Source organism: Salvelinus sp. IW2-2015, linkage group LG4q.1:29, assembly GCF_002910315.2.
Source record: "Salvelinus sp. IW2-2015 linkage group LG4q.1:29, ASM291031v2, whole genome shotgun sequence".
Lineage (NCBI taxonomy): Eukaryota > Metazoa > Chordata > Actinopteri > Salmoniformes > Salmonidae > Salvelinus > Salvelinus sp. IW2-2015.
In genome coordinates, this window is record NC_036842.1 from 19,489,515 (window position 1) to 19,508,555 (window position 19,041).

At 44.5% G+C, this 19,041-nt stretch overlaps 1 long non-coding RNA gene across 1 annotated transcript in view; it reads right to left on the reverse strand.

The window, feature by feature from the left end:
• Positions 1-19,041, reverse strand: part of LOC111961597 (uncharacterized) — a 60,212-nt gene that overhangs the window by 32,896 nt on the left and 8,275 nt on the right. The window contains exon 2 of the long non-coding RNA XR_002877008.2: positions 4,532-4,575. This is a non-coding gene — a long non-coding RNA (uncharacterized lncRNA). The remainder of the gene's footprint in view (positions 1-4,531; positions 4,576-19,041) is intronic.

A 19,041-nucleotide genomic window follows, 5' to 3' on the forward strand; every position in this document is an offset into this window, starting at 1 on the left:
GTGTGTTGTGTGTGTGTCTGTGGTGTGTGTTGTGTGTGTGTGTGTTGTGTGTGTTGTGTGTGTGTGTGTGTGTGTGTGTGTGTGTCCATTTCTCAGGGCTGTGGAAGATCACACTGTCATTTCAGCCGAGCAGGAGAACGATGAATCACATTACATGCCGTTAAAACACACACATACACTCTGTGACCCTGACCAGGTGCTGTAGATAAGACTCACGCTACCTTACCGCACAGCACAGAGGCCAGAGAGGAACAATCTAATTAGACTATATTACATTACACTACTCACATTCTTTCATGCACACATATTCAGAAAAACCCACTCAAACACACACACACACTGTAATACAGACGTTAGAAAGGGCAAACCAACCAGTCCCATGTCAGAATTAGACGTTCATCCATGTTTTTCAAATGTCAATTTCGAAGTTGTTCCAAAAGTCACATTTTGAAGTGTTTAAGGCTAAGTTTAGGCATTAACCCCAAATGTTTAATGTTAGGGTTATGTTCAGGCGTTAATTCCAAATTCTTAAGGATAGGCATTAACTGTGAACGATTATGGTAACGGTTAAACAACTTTCTATCGAACTGCCACCTTTGGAATCAGAGGCAGATGCTTACACCCATTCACCTCCAACTTCCCATCCTACATCACCACCACAATGCCCTAGAAAAACTGAAACCTACTTGAAGGTAAAAAGCGCTCACTCTGTATCACGGGTGACTTTTTTTTCTATTCAAATAAGAGTTTAATGCCAAACACCATACTACACAACATCATAGAAGTCAAAGAAGAGGTGACAAAGGGACACAGAAAATGGGCTACAAATGTAGTCTTTGTAGTTTGTATATACAATTCAGCTGCCCGGTAGTCCTCCTGTACTCCATGTTCACACAGCGAAATAGAAAAATGAAAATCAGTCTAAAGATAGAAACAGTCCAGAGATTGTCTTTAGCTGGTTACAGCACTGACAGAGTAGCCTTGTGGGGCCAAACGTTGATGAGGAAACTTGTCCTATTTGGGTTGTTAAAATGTCCTCCTTCCAGATCAATTGGTGGCAGTTCAACGTCACACACACTCCCACGACTACAACTCTCCCCAAAGTATTCCCTGGTGTAGTAGCTTGGATCTATTCTATGAGATCGTTCCATCGGTAGTGTAGGTAGGAGCAAGACTTCAGTCAAGTGGATCTGAGGATCTGGTTGATGTCCATAGCCAAAGTGTTTTGTTTACATTTGTTCATGTAAATCAGAATGCCCAGGTTCTCATGTGAGATCAGAATTAACATCCAGGCTTTGCTGGACAGAAACAGAGCCAGATGGGAAGTTCTGGTCAGGCGTGAAGAGGTACCGAGTGGTGTGACATGTGGTTAGACAAAATTAAACTCAAATTTATATACGACGATGATGAAACACTGGGAAAAATGGAAGTATTACCACCAACCCAAAACACTACAGGCTCAACCTTTCTGGGGACAGGATTTCTTACAACAAAAAAAAAAAGAGAGAGAAAGGAATAGCATGTCAAATGCAGTGTGCTTGGTTGTTGATGATTAAACTGTAGCGGTTGAATGGTATACATTCACATATACTCATATGGTTGTCAATGTGGATCTTATTATGGATATGGACCAATTTGGCGATCAGAATACAATTTCACAAATCATTGTATATGTGTCTACACCTGCACCTTCTGAAAGTGTACAACATGACACTATAAAACAGTGCTGTTTATAATTGGGGGGGGGGGGGGTCATACCACCGTTCTCTTTTATATTGAGACATTATCAATACCGTGTAAAGTAGGCAGAACTACATCTCATCTGGACTGATTTTAATGAAGCATGATTGCGCTTCAGAAACGGACTCGGGAGTCTTACGTCTCTGAGTCATCTTTAACGTGACATTTACCAGAAAGTAGAGATGGGGATGCTGCATGTGGCTGATTGGTCCTGTGGAGGTGGCATGACTGATCCCTCTACTGTAGCCCTGGGTAGCCCTGGAGGAGGAACCTGTGATCCAAGTGGGATCTTAACACGCAACAACCTGCCCGTTACCAATGGCAACTATCATCACGACCACAATAAGATCACATGGATTATGGGATTAGATGTCCATATTTGATGACTGATCCAGAAATCTGATGGATATATTAATGGAGAATTGGTTTAGGGTACAAATCGTTTACATTATGTACAGGGAAAGCGTAAATAGTTTCTAGGCTACATTCATTGTTCAGAAATTCCGAATTGGAACTGGTGCCAATGACTTGAGTGAAAAACCAGATAGACAAATAATGTCTGAAACATTTTGTATAAAATTATCAATTTCAAGACAATGAAAACGTATACTTTGCTAAATGAAGGCTTACATGACATAACACGAAAGAAACAGAACACAAAGGAAAAAGCTCTAATAAAGTTCCTTTGGTAAAAACAGTTGTTAAAATTTGAGCATTTTCAATATAGGCTATTTCTCTCAACTTTTGACCCGAGGTCTAAACTAAGTCTGTTAGGGTACACATCAATGCACATCTCTGACAAAAAGGACGACTATCAACAAGCTATTTACAAATCAGCAGTATGTGGGTAGTCTGATGTTACTATACTGACTGACTGGGGGAAAACCTGGTATTTTCGCATAAATCTTCTCCCCCTCTCCCTTCCCTTCCCTCGCCCTCTTCCTTCCCTATCTCCCCCTCTCCCTTCCCTAACTCCCTCTCTCCCTTCCCTTCCCACGCCATCTTCCTTCCCTCTCTCCCTGTCTCCCTTCCCTCTCTCCCCCTCTCTCTGCCCTGAGGACATTCCTCTAATCAACTTTCACAGATTTACAGCCAAAGCGAAATAGTTCCCAATGCAATGACCAGCCATAGTCTATATATAGGGGCTGTATCTGGGGCTGGGGCTGGGGCTGGCCTAGGGGCAAGTCACCCTGCATCAAGTAGGGGATCAACCATGAGAGGGGGTTATCAACACTATTTAGTCCCAGCGTGTGTATGAGTGCTATACATACTCAACTCAGCACTGAAACTCAACTGGAACTCAGAATCTGTCTTTGGATCTGTAAGTACATGCAGTGTTTTAGTTGGCATGCTTGGTTCCTTCAGGCAGAAAATGAACAAGAGTAAAGTGATGACTGTTGAATTAGGTATGATGGATGAATGTGCATGTGTGTGTGTATGTGTGTGCAACTGTGCAACTGTGCGTGTGTGTGTGTGTGTAACTGTGCGTGTGTGTGTGCAACTGTGCGTGTGTGTGTGTGTGTGTGTGTGTGTGTGTGTGTGTGTGTGTGTGTGTGTGTGTGTGTGTGTGTGTGTGTGTGTGTAAGCCATCCTGTTGCATAGCTGCTGTTAAGGGAGCGGCATGGACAGAGGATTAGGTTTGACGGGATACTGAGGCTGAATGAATTATGTATTTTGTGATGATGTCTTGTCTCTGTGCGTGTTTGAGATACACATGTGCTCACACTCACAGACACACACACACATTTACTTCCTTTGATAATGGATGGAGAAAGTGGAGTAGACATCCCATCACAAGGCATAACCCACAAGATCTGTCTGTCTGTGTGTGTGCACACTACAGTCTACAAAAAGCACCATTCTCACTCCTCACACCAGCCATGGGCGGCTCCTCCCTCCTCACTTGCATAACAGTTGCTATTTATAACCATCTTAATTAGACATGGCTGAATATTGGAGCTTTTTCCCTTCTTCTTACCATTGCCAGTGGGCACATACCAAACAGTGCTACCTTGTCTGGACGGTTTTTACATAAAGCCGTGAGCTGTTATAGATTCATATGCTTGTAATTAGGTTACAGAGAGGATTTAAAAGGAGAACGGGGTGATGATGCCACATGTATTATTCACAGTTGGTCACTACAGAGAAAACAAGGTTTTACAGAGGAGTTCGATTTTTCAAAATTTTACCAACATGGCAGACAAGGGCAGTTGATCAGGAACAAGTGATTGAATGAGGCAAAGAAGAGAGCAGAGAGAGAGGAGAGAGAAGGAGAGCGGAGACGGAAGGAAAGAAGGAAAGAGAGAGAGAGAGAGGAGAGAAAGAAGAGAGAATATTATGGAAGAGAGAGAGAGGAGAGGAGGAGAGAGAGATGGTAGGAAGAGATGAGAGAAGAGAGAGAGAGGAGACGAGAGAGAGGAGCAGACGTGGAAGAGAGAAGAGAGAGAGAGGGAGAGAGAGAGAGAGATGGAGAGAGAGAGAGAGAGAGAGAGAGAGAGAGAGACAGAGAGAGAGAGAGCGAGAGAGAGAGAGAGTAGAGACGAGAAGTTTGTATGTAGTAGCATTAATGTATAGTGTCAGTAGTATTTATGTTTGTGATCAGTATTGTGTCTGAAAGTAATGATTGGTTTGGAAAGATGCTCAGTGTGAGAGAAAGAGGGGGAGAATAAACAGGAGCGAGAGAGAGGGGTCCATTCTCATTAGAACTCTGAGCCAGCCCTTATGTCTGCCCTGTAATGTGATTTCCACTGGAGTGCATGGCCCCTCTGAGAGACACACACACATTGCTTACCTCAGTCATGTGGATGAGATAAATCCTCAGATCTTCAGCATGATCTGTGGAAGGAACAAAAAAGTTATTACATATTACCAATAAGAATTATTCAGATGTTAAAATGTAAAGGCTGCATTTTGGTCAATGTCCTGGAAGTCATCCTTCACTAAAGACATGCTGTGTATCTAAGGTAGGTCCAGAGCAATAGCTTGGATCATCTGAGGCCAAGCTAGATGTCTGTCACCCTGTCACCACTGTCCCCACCCAGGACCACTATGTCACACTATGTCACTCCCTGGTGACAACTGGAGGTGACAATCTGACGGCAGGGTTGACTCCTCCTGTGATGAGTGCCCTAGTCCTACCCAGGGGACAGATAGGAGGAGGTGTGAGGAGGGTGTCACGTATGCGTGTGTGTATGCATGTGCGGCTGTACAACAAGCTCTCACAGTCCCACGTCAGAATTAGACGTTCATCGCAGTGTTCAATGTTACATTTACGTTTCCACGTCATCTGCCGAAGACCTCACACATGATGGATGTCGAATACTGAATTGTATTACGGGTGACCAGGCTGGTGTGTGTGTGCCTATGTACAGTTGAAGTCGGAAGTTTACATACACCTTAGCCAAATACATTTAAACTCAGTTTTTCACAATTCCTGACATTTAATCAGAGTAAAAATTCCCTGTCTTAGGTCAGTTAGGATCACCACTTTATTTGAAATGTCTGAATAATAGCAGAGAGAATGATTTATTTCAGCTTTTATTTCTTTCATCACATTCCCAGTGGGTCAGAAGTTTACATACAATCAATTAGTATTTGGTAGCATTGCCTTTAAATTGTTTAACTTGGGTCAAACGTTTCGGGTAGCCTTCCACAAGCTTCCCACAATAAGTTGGGTGAATTTTGTCCCATTCCTCCTGACAGAGCTGGTGTAACTGAGTCAGGTTTGTAGGCTTCCTTGCTAGCACACGCTTTTTCAGTTCTGCCCGCAAATGTTCTATAGGACAGGGAGGGCTTTGTGATAGCCACTCCAATACCTTGACTTTGTTGTCCTTAAGCCATTTGGCCACAGCTTTGGAAGTAGGCTTGGGGTCATTGTCCATTTGGAAGACCCATTTGCGACCAAGCTTTAACTTCCTGACTGATTTCTTCAATATATCCACATAATTTCCTGTACTCATGATGCCATCTATTTTGTGAAGTGCACCAGTCCCTCCAGCAGCAAAGCACCCCCACAACATGATGCTGCCACCCCCGTGCTTCACGGTTGGGATGGTGTTCGTCGGCTTGCAAGCCTCCCCCTTTTCCCTCCAAACATAACGATGGTCATTATGGCAAAATAGTTATATTTTTGTTTCATCAGACCAGAGGACATTTCTACAAAAAGTACGATCTTTGTTCCCATGTGCAGTTGCAAACCATAGTCTGGCTTTTTTATGCCGGTTTTGGAGCAGTGGCTTCCTCCTTGCTGAGCAGCCTTTCAGGTTATGGCGATATAGGACTCGTTTTACTGTGGATATGGATACTTTTGTACCTGTTTCATCCAGCATCTTCACAAGGTCCTTTGCTGTTGTTCTGGGATTGATTTGCACATTTCGCAACAAAGTACACAGAACACGTCTCCTTCCTGAGAGGCATGACAGCTGCGTGGTCCCATGGTGTTTATACTTGCGTACTATTGATTGTACAGATGAACGTGATACCTTCAGGCGTTTGGAAATTCCTCCCAAAGATGAACTAGACTTGTGGAGGTCTACAATTTATTTTCTGAGGTCTTGGCTGATTTCTTTTGATTTCCCCATGATGTCAAGCAAAGAGGCACTGAGTTTGAAGGTAGTCCTTGAAATACATCAACAGGTACAACTCCAATTGACTCTAATTACATCAATTAGCCTATCAGAAGCTTCTAAAGCCATGACATACTTTTCTGGAATGTTCCAAGCTGTTTAAAGGCACAGTCAACTTAGTGTATGTTAACTTCTGACCCACTGGAATTGTGATACAGTGAATTATAAGTGAAATCATCTGTCTGTTAAACAATTGTTGGAAAAATTACTTGTGTCATGCACAAAGTAGATGTCCTAACTGTATATGTATCAAAGGTCAACTAGGGTGTGCTTATATTTGTCAATTTTCACTGCAAGTACAGTGTGTGGTGTGAAATGGAAATGTGATTTTTGCATATCCCACTCCCCCTGAGACACCCTCGGAGACTGGGGTCACAGCCAGGGATTCGAGTAACCTTAAGATCAAACTTAAAAAGAGCTTTGCTCCAGGCTGAGGTTTGTGATCAACTTCGGCCAAGGAAAGACATGAGAAATCCATTCCCTCCCTCCATCCATCCATTTCCTTAATCACGCCATCTGCTGAGGAGAGGAAATATGGCGGCCAAGAGGGTGTGATAAAGATCTCTAAGCCTTGATAGTTATCGACATTACATCTCTCCCACCCATCACACATATACAAACAAAGTGTGTGTGTGTGTGTGTGTGTGTGTGTGTGTGTCCCAGTCCTTGTTTCTTTTTCTTGTTTTTTTGAGACAGGCTGTGATGGGCCCACCTGCCATAGTGTCTGGTCCTCTCTAACTCCAGGCTGTCAACCTGTCTCCACTGTCTACCACAGTGAGAGCACTGTCTGTTAACTAAGGTTGAATATCTTCCTGGTATTTTACAAATGTTCCATCCAGACAATAAATCACTTTTCTCCCGGGTAACCCAATATTTCCTGCCAATACCGGAAATATCATTCTAAGCATTATAATGCATTTAAATAGGTTTATGTCTGGATTTGATTAGATTTTTCTTAAAAAATTCAAGCCTGATTAAAGACATTTTGCCATGCCAAGCGTCACGTCTGGAGGAAACCTGGCACCTCCCTACGGTGAAGCACGGTGGTGGCAGTATCATGCTGCGGGATGTTTTTCAGGACTGGGAGGCTAGTCAGGATCGAGCGAAAGATTATCGGAGCCAATTACATAGAGATCCTTCATGAAAACCTGTTCCACTGCACTCAGAACCTCAGACTGGGGAGAAGGTTCACCTTCCAACAGGACAACGGCCCTAAGCATACAGCCAGGACAACACAGGAGTGGCTTCGGGACAAGTCTCTGAATGTCCTTGAGTGGCCCAGCCAGAAACCGGACGTGAACCCAATTGAACATCTCTGGGGAGACCTGAAAATAGCTGTGCAGTGACGCTCCCCATCCAACCTGACAGATCTTGAGAGGATCTGCTGAGAAGAATGGGAGAAACTCGCCAAATACAGGTGTGTCAAGCTTGTAGCGTCATACCCCCAAAAACTTGAGGCTGTAATCATTGCCAAAGGTGCTTCAATAATGTACTGAGTAAAGGGTCTGAATACTTACGTAAATGTGATATTTCAGTTTTAGATTTTTAATACATTTGCAAAAATGTATAAAAACCTGTTTTTACTTTGTCATTATGGGGTATTGTGTGTAGATTGAGGAAGAAAAAAATAAATTGAATCAATTTTAGAGTAAGGCTGTAATGTAACAAAATGTGCAAAAAGTCAAGGGGTCTGAATACTTTCCGAATCCACTGCCGAATCCACTTGAACAGGATTATCTATTTTGGATACAGTTTGAACGCAATTGATGGAGAGGGAGCGACTGCTGAGAGAGTGCTCGTTCATGCACTGATTTAAAGCAACGATATAGGAGTGTTTCAAACTCTGTAGCTGCAATTTAAACAAATAATACATATCACCACAATAAAGAAATAAGGTGACCCCAGAAAGCCAGATGGAGATGTGTAAATTAGACGTGCATTCTGTCTTTATATCACTGTAGCACAGGCTATGCTGCAGCAAATGTAAGTGTAACTGATAATAGGTGTACATACTGAGATGGGCTGTCGGTCTTGAGCGTTGATCATACAGTGACCAGAGAGAAAGCCGTAGAGAATGCAGATTTAGACATCACATAATTTAGCAGTTCAATTTCACATCATGTTCATATAAATAATTTATTGTAATATTGTATTACTATTGAGCGTTTTCTCGCTGTCACGCTCGTCGGAAGGATGAGACCAAGGTGCAGTGTGGTAAGCGTACATTTTCTTTAATTATTGTAAATGTCGCCAACAAAACAAGAAAACAAAGAAACGACCGTGAAGCTTAAGAGGGCATTAGTGCCACTAACAAAGATAACTACCCACCATCACAGGTGGGAAAAAGGGCTGCCTAAGTATGATTCCCTGAGAATCATACCCGGCCAAAAGATAGAAACACAAATCATAGAAATAAGGAACATAGAATGCCCACCCAAATCACACCCTGACCAAACCAAATAGAGACATAAAAAGGCTCTCTACGGTCAGGGCGTGACAGTACACCCCCCCCCCCYCCCCCCCCAAAGGTGCGGACTCCGGCTGCAAAACCTGAACCTATAGGGGAGGGTCTGGGTTGGCATCTATCCGCGGTGGCGCCTCTGGTGCGGGGACCCTCGTTGCCTCGTTGACTGGGGACCCTCGTTGCGGGCCCCGGACTGGGAGGCCCCAGACTGGGGACCATCGTTGGAGGCTCCGGACTGGGGACCGTCGTTGGAGGCTCCGGACTGGAGACCGTCGCTGGAGGCTCTGGTGCGGGACGTCGCTGGAGGCTCCCTGCCATGGATCATCGCTGGAGGCTCCCTGCCATGGATCATCACTGGAGGCTTCGTGCCATGGATCATCACTGGAGGCTTCGTGCCATGGATCAACACTGGAGGCTTCGTGCCATGGATCATCACTGGAGGCTTCCTCCGTAGAGCTGGAACAGGTCTCAATGGACTGAGGAGACGTACTGGCAGCCTGGTGCGTGGAGCTGCCACTGGGCTTACCAGGCTGGGGAGACATACAGGAGGCCTGGTTCTGGGGGCAGGCACAGGACTCACCAGGCTGGGGAGACATACAGCAGGCCTGGTTCTGGGGGCAGGCACAGGATACACTGGGCCGTGGAGGCGCACTGGAAGTCTCGAGCGTAGAGCCTGCACAACCCGTTCTGGCTGGATGGCAAAAATAACCCTGCAGATGCGGGGCGCTGGCACAGGACGCACTGGGCTGTGCAGACGCACCGGAGATACAGTGCGCAGAGCCGGCGCAGGATATCCTGGTTCGTGGAGACGCACTGGAGGCCAGATGCGCTGAGCCGGCACCTTCCGGCCTGGTTGGATGCTCACTCTAGCCCGTCCAATGGGGGAACTGGAATGTAGCGCACCGGGCTATGATCGCGCACTGGAAACACCGTGCGCTCCACCGCATAACACGGTGCCTGACCAGTATGACGCTCCCTCCGGTAAGCACGGGGAGTTGGCTCAGGTCTCCAACCTGACTCAGCCAATCTCCTCGTGTGCCACCCCCCCCCCCCCAAAAAAGAAATTGGCTGCCTCTCGTGCCTGCTCTGTTGCCGTGACTCCTGGTAGCAAAGTCGTTCCTACCTCACTACTTCAGCCTGTTTCCATGGCAGGGTCTATGTCAAGGTCAGAGAAATAAGAGCAAGGTAGAACACTAGCTGTAGCAGACACTATTATATTGTCATTTGCTAGGGGAGATCCAGGCAGAGATATAGTGAACTAATATAGATTCTGTTGTACAGTTGTATCCCTTAGGAACACTGGGGAGAAGGTTCACACACTCTACCCTTCACACCACTGAGGTCATGTTTGTCCCCAAGGGTTGCTGTATACTCACCTACAATAATATGTGCAATATCACTATATTATGATATTAGTATACTTGTACAATACTTTTACTTCACTAATTACTGCATTAATTAGCATATTGGTCAACCATAAATAATACCACTGTTAAATTGATTTATGACACGAAAAGTCGACTGTACAAAGAACCTGACTGACTATGACAAACACAGCAATTAAGGTGTAATCGTAATTGGTTATTGATTTTACATTAATCATGGTCTGCAGACCTGTCAGGACATTAAACCAAAACAATATTTCTGATCTTATGCCAACGTCAGTATCACAGTTTCAGCACTGTATTTATTGACTAATGAACATTCTCAGTCAAATAAAATAATAAAACTCCCTCCTACCATCCCAACTCATGTTAGAACTTCACATTGAAGGCAGTCGTGTTTCTGTGACATTGTACATGCACTGTATATCAAAAAATTAGTACTTTGGAAGAGAAAACTGCTCGTCGAACACAGACTTCCATGGACAGCCTGTGTATCACTAACCGCGGGGGGCAGCCGAGTGAGATTGTTAGGCAGAATACTGCATCTCCTCACTCCAATCTCAAATTGTTGTCAGAACCAGATCAGAATGTTTGTGATTCTTCCAATTCAACACCAGAGGTCACTCTTGCATTTATTTTACAGTTGCAGGAGAGCCGCCTGAGTCACATTAAGACATCTACTGCACATGGGGAGGGAGATCACAGCTTTTATGGCAATTACAGCCTGTTAATACTGTTGGTCTAATACTGTTGGACTAATACTGATGGACTAATACTGTTGGTCTAATACTGATGGACTAATACTGATGGACTAATACTGATGGACTAATACTGATGGACTAATGATGGACTAATAACTGTTGGCTAATACTGTGGACTATCGTTATTGGTCATCTGAATGTATACTGATGGACTAATACTGATGGACTATAAATACTGATGGTCTTAATACTGATGGACTAATACTGATGGACTAATACTGATGACTAAGTACTGATGGACTAATACTGATGACTAATACTGATGGATCTAATATGATTGGATCTAATACTGAATGACTAATAACTGATGGACTAATACTGATGGACTAATACTGATGGACTAATAACTGTTGGACTAATACTGATGGATTAATACTGATGAGACTAATAACTTGATGGACTAATACTGTTGGACTAATACTGTTGGTCTAGTACTGATGGACTAATACTGATGGACTAATGGCTGATGGCTAATACTGATGGAACCTAATACTGATGGACTAATACTATGGATGTGTGTCTAAATACTGATTGGTCTAATACTGATGGAACTAATAACTGATCAGCTGGTGATAATACTGGATGGTCTAAACTAACTGATGGACTAATACTGATTGGTCTAATACTGATGGATAATACTGATGGACTAATACTGATGGACTAATACTGATGGTCTAATACTGTGGACTAATACTGTTGGACTAATACTGTGGATAATCTGATGGACTAATACTGATGGATATCTGATGGTCTAATACTGATGGACTAATACTGATGCTAATTGGACTAATACTGTTTTGGTCTAATACGTGACTTACTGTGGTTAATACTGATGGACTAAATGATGACTATACTGATGGACTAATACTGATGGACTAATACTGATGGGACTAATCCTGATGGATAAATGATGGACAATACTTGGACTAATACTGATGGACTAATACTGATGGACTAATTATTGGACTATACTGTGGACTATTACTGTTGCCTAATACTGATGGATAATATGATGGTACTAATACTGATGGACTAATCGTGATATAGTGGACTAATACTGATGGACTATACTGATGGACTAATACTGTGGACTAATACTGCTTTGGGACTAATACTGATGGACTAATACTGATTGGACTAATACTGTTGTGGACTAATACTGATGGACTAATACTGATGGACTAATTACTGTGGACTAATTGTTGGACTCATACTGATGGACTAATATGATGGACTAATACTGATGGACTAATATGTTGGCTAATCTGATGGACTTAATACTGACACTGTTATAGTGCTAATACTGATGGATAATACTGATGGACTAATACTGGATGGACTATAACTGATGGACTAATAAGGGTACTGAGGACTAATACTGATGGACTAATACTGATGGACCTAATATGATGGATAAATACTGTTTGGACTAATACTGATGACTAATATGATGGACTAATACTGATGGCTAATACTGTGGACTAATATGTGGACTAATACTGATGGATCTAATACTGATGGAGCTAATATCTGATGGACTAATCTGATTGGACTAATACTGATGGTCTACTGATGGACTAATACTGGATGGACTAATACTGATGATCTAATACTGGGACTAATCTGATGGACTAACTACTGTGGACTAATACTGTTGGCTAATACTGTTGGTCTAATACTGATGGTCTAATACGATGGACTAATACTGATGGCTATCTATGACTACGATGTCTAATACTGATGGACTACATACTGATGGACTAATACTGATGGACTAATACTGTTGGACTAATACTGATGGTCTAATCTGATGGACTAATACTGATGGACAATACTTGATATCTGAGCTTCTGATGGACTAATACTGATGGATAATATGTTTGGAACTAATACTGTTGGTATTCTATATTTTTTATTTTATTTTATTTTCCCTTTTTTAACCAGGTAGCTAGTTGAGAACAAGTTCTCATTTGCAACTGCGACTGGCCAAGATAAAGCATAGCAGTGTGGAACAGACAAACAGAGTTACACAGGAGTACAATAAACAAGTCATAACATGGTAGAAAAAAAGAGAATCTATATAAAGTGTGCAAAAGGCATGAGGTAGGCAATAATCGAATAATCAATTTAGCAGATTAACATGGAGTGATAAATCATCAGAGGAACATGTGCAAGAAGAGAATATCTGGGTGTGCAAAAAAGCGAAAAGTAAATAAATAAAAGCAGTATGGGGGGTGAGGTAGGTAAATTGTGGGTAGTTTTACAGATGGACTATGTACAGCTGCAGCGATCGGTTAGCTGCTCGGATAGCAGATTTTTAAGTGTTGAGGGGATAAAAGTCTCCCAACTTCAGAGATTTTTGCAATTCGTTCCAGTCGAGGCAGCAGAGAACTGGAAGGAAAGGCGTCCAATTGAGGTTTTAGCTTTGGGATGAACAGTGAGATACACCTGCTGGAGCGCGTGCTGCGGGTGGGGTGTACGCCATCGTGACCAGTGAACTGAGATAAGGGGCACTTTACTAGCCATAGCCTTGTAGATGACCTGGAGCCAGTGGGTCTGACGACGAACATGTAGCGTGGCCAGCCGACTAGGGCATAGCAGGTCGCAGTGGTGGGTCGTATAAGGTGCTTTAGTAACAAAACGAATGGCAACTGTGATAAACTGCGTCCAGTTTGCTGAGTAGAGTGTTGGAAGCTATTTTGTAGATGACATCGCCGAAGTCGAGGATCGGTAGGATATGTCAGTTTTACTAGGGTAAGTTTGGCGGCGTGAGTGAAGGCGCTTTGTTGCGGAATAGAAGCCGATTCTTGATTTTGATTTTGGATTGGAGATGTTTGATATGGAGTCTGGAAGGAGAAGTTTGCAGTCTAGCCAGACACCTAGTACTTATAAGATGTCCACATTTCTAGGTCGGAACCGTCCAGGGTGGTGATGCTAGTGGGCCGTGCGGGTGCAGGCAGCGAACGGTTGAAAAGGCATGCATTTGGTTTTACTAGCGTTTTAAGAGAGTTGAGGCCACGGAAGGAGTGTTTGTATGGCTTGAAGCGTTTGGAGGTTAGATAGCACAGTGTCCAAGGAAGGGCGGATAATATAGAATGGTGTCGTCTGCGTAGAGGTGGATCAGGGAATCGCCCGCAGCAAGAGCACACATTGATGTTACAGAGAAAAGAGTCGGCCGAGAATTGAACCCTGTGGTACCCCATAGAGACTGCCAGAGGACGCGGACAACATGCCTCCGATTTGACACTACTGAACTCTGTCTGCAAAGTAGTTGGTGAACAGGCAAGGCAGTCATTAGAAAAACCGGGCTACTGAGTTGCCGATAAGAATATGGTGATTGCAAGAGTCGAAAGCCTTGGCAGGTCGATGAAGACACGTGATGTCTTTTTTGTTATCGATGGCGGTTTATGATGTCGTTTAGTCATTGAGCGTGGCTGAGGTGCCACCGTGACCGGTCGGAAACCGGATTGCACAGGCGGAGAAGGTACGGTGGGATTCGAGATGGTCAGTGATCTGTTTGTTGACTTGGCTTTCGAAGACCTTAGATAGGAGGAAGGATGGAATATAGGTCTGTAACATTTTGGGTCAGGTGTGTCTCCTTTGAACGAGGGGGATGACCCGGGCAGCTTTCCAATCCTTGGGATCTCAGATGATACGAAGGAGAGGTGAACAGGCTGTAATAGGGGGTGCGACATGGCGGGCACAGTTTCAGAAATAGGGGTCCAGATTGTCAAGCCCAGCTATTTGTATGGTCCAGGTTTTCCAGCTCTTTCAGAACATCTGCTATCTGGATTTGGTAAAGGAGAAGCTGGGGAGGTTGGGCGAGTAGCAGCCGGGGGGGCGGGGTGTTGGCCAAGGTTGGAGTCGCAGGAGGAAGGCATGGCCGCATTGAGAAATGCTTGTTGAAGTTATTATCACGGATTATCGTGGTGACCGTGTTTTACCTGCCTCGTGCAGTGGGAGCTGGGAGGAGGTGCTCTTGTTCTCCAGTGCTTACAGTATCCAGATTTTTTGGAGTTAGAGCTACAGGATGCGAATTTCTGCTTGAAAAGCTGGCTTGCTTCTGACTGACTGCGTGTATTGGTTTCTGATTCCTGAACAGTTGCATATCGGCGGGGTTCTTCGATGCTATTGCCAGTTCGCACAGGATGTTTTTGTGCTGGTCGAGGGGAGTCAGGTCTGGAGTGAACCAAGGGCTATATCTGTTCTTTGGTTCTGCATTTTTTGAACGGAGCATGCTTGTCTAATATGGTGGGAAGTAACATTAAAGAATGACCAGGCATCCTCAACTGACGGGATGAGGTCATATCTTCAGGTACCCCGGGCCAGGTCGATTAGAAAGGCCTGCTCGCAGAAGTGTTTTAGGGAGCGTTTGACAGTGGATGAGGGGTGGTCGTTTGACCGGGACCGTGGGGGATACAGGCATGAGGCATGATCGCTGAGATCTTGATTGAAGAGCAGCCCAGAGTGTATTTGAGGGCAGCCGCTTGGTCAGGTCATAATGTACTATTAGGTGCCCAGTTTACGGATGTTAGGTTGACCTGTCTGGTGGGTTATCCTTGATAGATTTGTGTAGATGAGGGCATTAATCCGTTGAGATTGTACCTGCGGGGTGTTAAGCATATCCAGTTTAGGTCACCTAACAGAACAAATCTGAAGCTAGATGGGATCGATACATTTACAGATCGGTGTCAGGCGCACTGGGAGCTGAGGGCGGGTCGAGTACACAGGCGGCAAACAGTGAGGAGACTTAATTCTGGAGAGATAATTTTTAAATAAATTTGGAACTGCTTTGGGATAGACTGAAAAGTATGACAAATTTGACAGGCTATCTCTGTGTACAGTAGGATGCACCAAATCCTCCCCTTTGCAGCTTTATCTGCGGAAAGTGTTATAGTCTGGGTATGCCGAACTCGAATCTTTTCGTGGCCTTCCTAAGCCAGGATTCGGACACGGAAGGACATCAGGATTGGCAGAGTGTGTATAAAGCGGTGAGTAAGGCAAACTTAGGGAGGAGGTTCTGATGTTGACATGCATGAGGCCAAGGCTTTTTGATCGAGAAGTCAACAATGAGGGTGACTGGGGACATGCAGGGCCTGGTTTTACCTCCACATCACCCGAGGAACAGAGGAGTAGTAGGATGAGGGTGCGGCTAAAGGCTAATCAACTGGTCGCCTAGAGCGTTGGGGACAAAGAATAAAAGGAGCAGATTTATGGGCGTGGTAGAATAGATTCTGGGCATAATGTGCAGACAGGGGTATGGAGGGGCGCGGGTACAGCGGAGGCAAGCCCAGGCACTGGGTGATGATAAGAGAGGTTGTATCTCTGGACATGCTGGTTCAATGGGTGAGGTCACGCATGTGTGGGGGGTGGGACAAAGGGGTATCAGAGGTACGGAGAGTGGAACTACAGGGTCCATTGCAAACCAAAACAATGAAATGAAAACTAGCCTGAACAACAGTATGCAAGGCATATTGATATTTGAGAGAGACATACAATAAGGCATAAAGTGATTGCAGGTCTTGATTGGGAGAGCTAGCTAAACAACAGGTAAGATAACAGCAGCAATACAGGGTGTTAGTCTAAACAGCAACAAACAGGTAAAAATGGCGACGACTAGGCAGAGAGGGTCGGATTACTACACACAGATCCTGAGTTAAAGCACAGAGCCGACAGGTAACACAAAATAAACAGAATGGAGTACCGTGAATTAATGGACAGTCAAGCATGCATCAGCTATGTAGCCAAGTGATCATAGTGTCCAGGGGGCAGCCGTAGATGGAGCAGAGGAGGCCTCCACTAAGCTAGCACGCGGCGTATAAAGTTAGTAGCCCGGGGGGTGGTCTGCTCAGACGGAGGGGGTCTGCTCAGACGTGGTTGTGTCGACAGAGAATCCAAGCCAGATGGCGATGGCGAAAGAGAGGTTGTGAATTGTAGAATTGTGTTTGCTAACTGGTGCTAGCTTCGTGGCAGTGGCAGTGGCGCTAGCTCTTCAGCTAGCCGGCAGATGGGCCTAGCTCGAGGCTAGCTCAAGGCTAACTGGTGCTTGCTTCGGGACAGTGGTGTTGGCCAGTAGTAGCCACTCGGTTGCAGCTAGCTAGCTGTGATGTACGGTGTAATTGTCCAGAGCTTGCGTAGGAATCGGGTGATGTGGTAGAGAAAAAGCAGTCCTATATGCTCTGGGTTGATATCGCGCTTGCAGCTAGCCGGCAGATGGGCCTAGCTCGAGGCTAGCTCAAGGCTAACTGGTGCTTGCTTCGGGACAGAGGTGTTAGCCAGTAGTAGCCACTCGGTTGCAGCTAGCTAGCTGTGATGATACGGTGTAATTGTCCAGAGCTTGCGTCAGGAATCCGGTGATGTGGTAGAGAAAAAGCAGTCCTATATGCTCTGGGTTGATATCGGCGCTTGCAGACTGGCAGGTATTGGCCCGGTATTGAAGCTGGCTGTGTCCGAGTTGAGGGTGAAGACCGCAGCAGTGGCTAACTGACTACTAGCTAGTAGCTAGTTATCTGGCTAGCTTCTGCTTGGGGTTACGGTTCTAAAGTATAAAAAAATAGCAGGTCCGTACCACATTGGGTGAGGCGGAATGTAGGAATGTATATTCAGTTCCTAGATGGAAAGTGAAATTAAAATATATACGAAATGTATACGAAAAATACGAAGACTATTTACTATTTACTATTTACACGCTACAGGACAATACAAACACACGTCCGACTGCTACGCCATCTTGGATTCAATCGAGATCATTCTTTAAAAAAGGATAACAAAGGATAACTTGTCATTCTTTATGAAGAATTCATACAGCCTTTATAAGATGCTTCTCAAATGCTAAATAAGAAAATGTCATACTATATAAGGGCCCTTTTAATAACAGGCCCCTTTCATGTGATGTTTCGCAAATTACAAATGTTTTGCTTGATGTGACTGTGCTCTGCAGGTACACACAACAGTGTGTGTGGGGGTGTAGTTTGTGTGTCTGTTGTGGTGCTCTCTCTTAGCACCCTCGGTCTTTCCCACGCTCCACACCCCTGTCTCTATAGTAGGTGACAGGGTCACAGGAAATCCCCTGTCCCACTTCTGCCCCACCTCACTTACTCACACACACACACCACCCTGGTTGAAACAAACACAGTCCCCGGAGCCTCTTTCCTGAGAGGCCCTGCCGTACTAAAATAACAATGATAGGCGGGTGGAGATGCACCCTCCTTGTACACCCCCCTCCCACACACACACACATCCCTCCCATCCCCTGATGACTTCCTATTCCACTGTGGTGGAGGGGTGCAGGGGGAAACCGTGCAGAGCGTGACCCAGCTGAGAGCACTGTCCATGGGGAGGATAGACCTCCTACATCCCCCTCCTGTGTGTTGTGTCTCAGGGGCCAGAACATGAGCTAATGTAATGCAACGTAATGTAATGCCCTGTCATCTGTTGGGTTAAACACATAATAATAGCTAACCTTTCCCTAGCCTGACCAGTAGCTCACTTCATATGTCAAAGAAGGCGGTCACATACTGGACTGTTGAATGGTAGAACTGTTACACTGATAACACATGTAGTTCAATAACTAAAACCGGCGCTTTAATGGGGCGTTGTCTTAGGGACAATTATATAAAGTTTTAGTTTGAGCTGTCATTTCAGAGGGAATATGTAAAAGTAACAAGTGAAAGAGAGAGAGAGGGCTCACTGCCCACAAAATGAGGTGGAAACTGAGCTGCACTTCCTAACCTCCTGCCCAATGTATGACCATATTAGAGAGACATATTTCCCTCAGATTACACAGATCCACAAAGAATTTGAAAACAAATCCAATTTTGATAAACTCCCATATCTACTGGGTGAAATTCCACAGTGTGCCATCACAGCAGCAAGATTTGTGACCTGTTGCCACAAGAAAAGGGCAACCAGTGAAGAACAAACACATTGTAAATACAACCCATATTTATGCTTATTTATTTAACTTGTGTGCTTTAACCATTTGTACATTGTCAACACTGTATATATATAATGACATTTGTAATGTCTTTCTTGTTTGAAACTTCTGTATGTGTAATGTTTTCTGT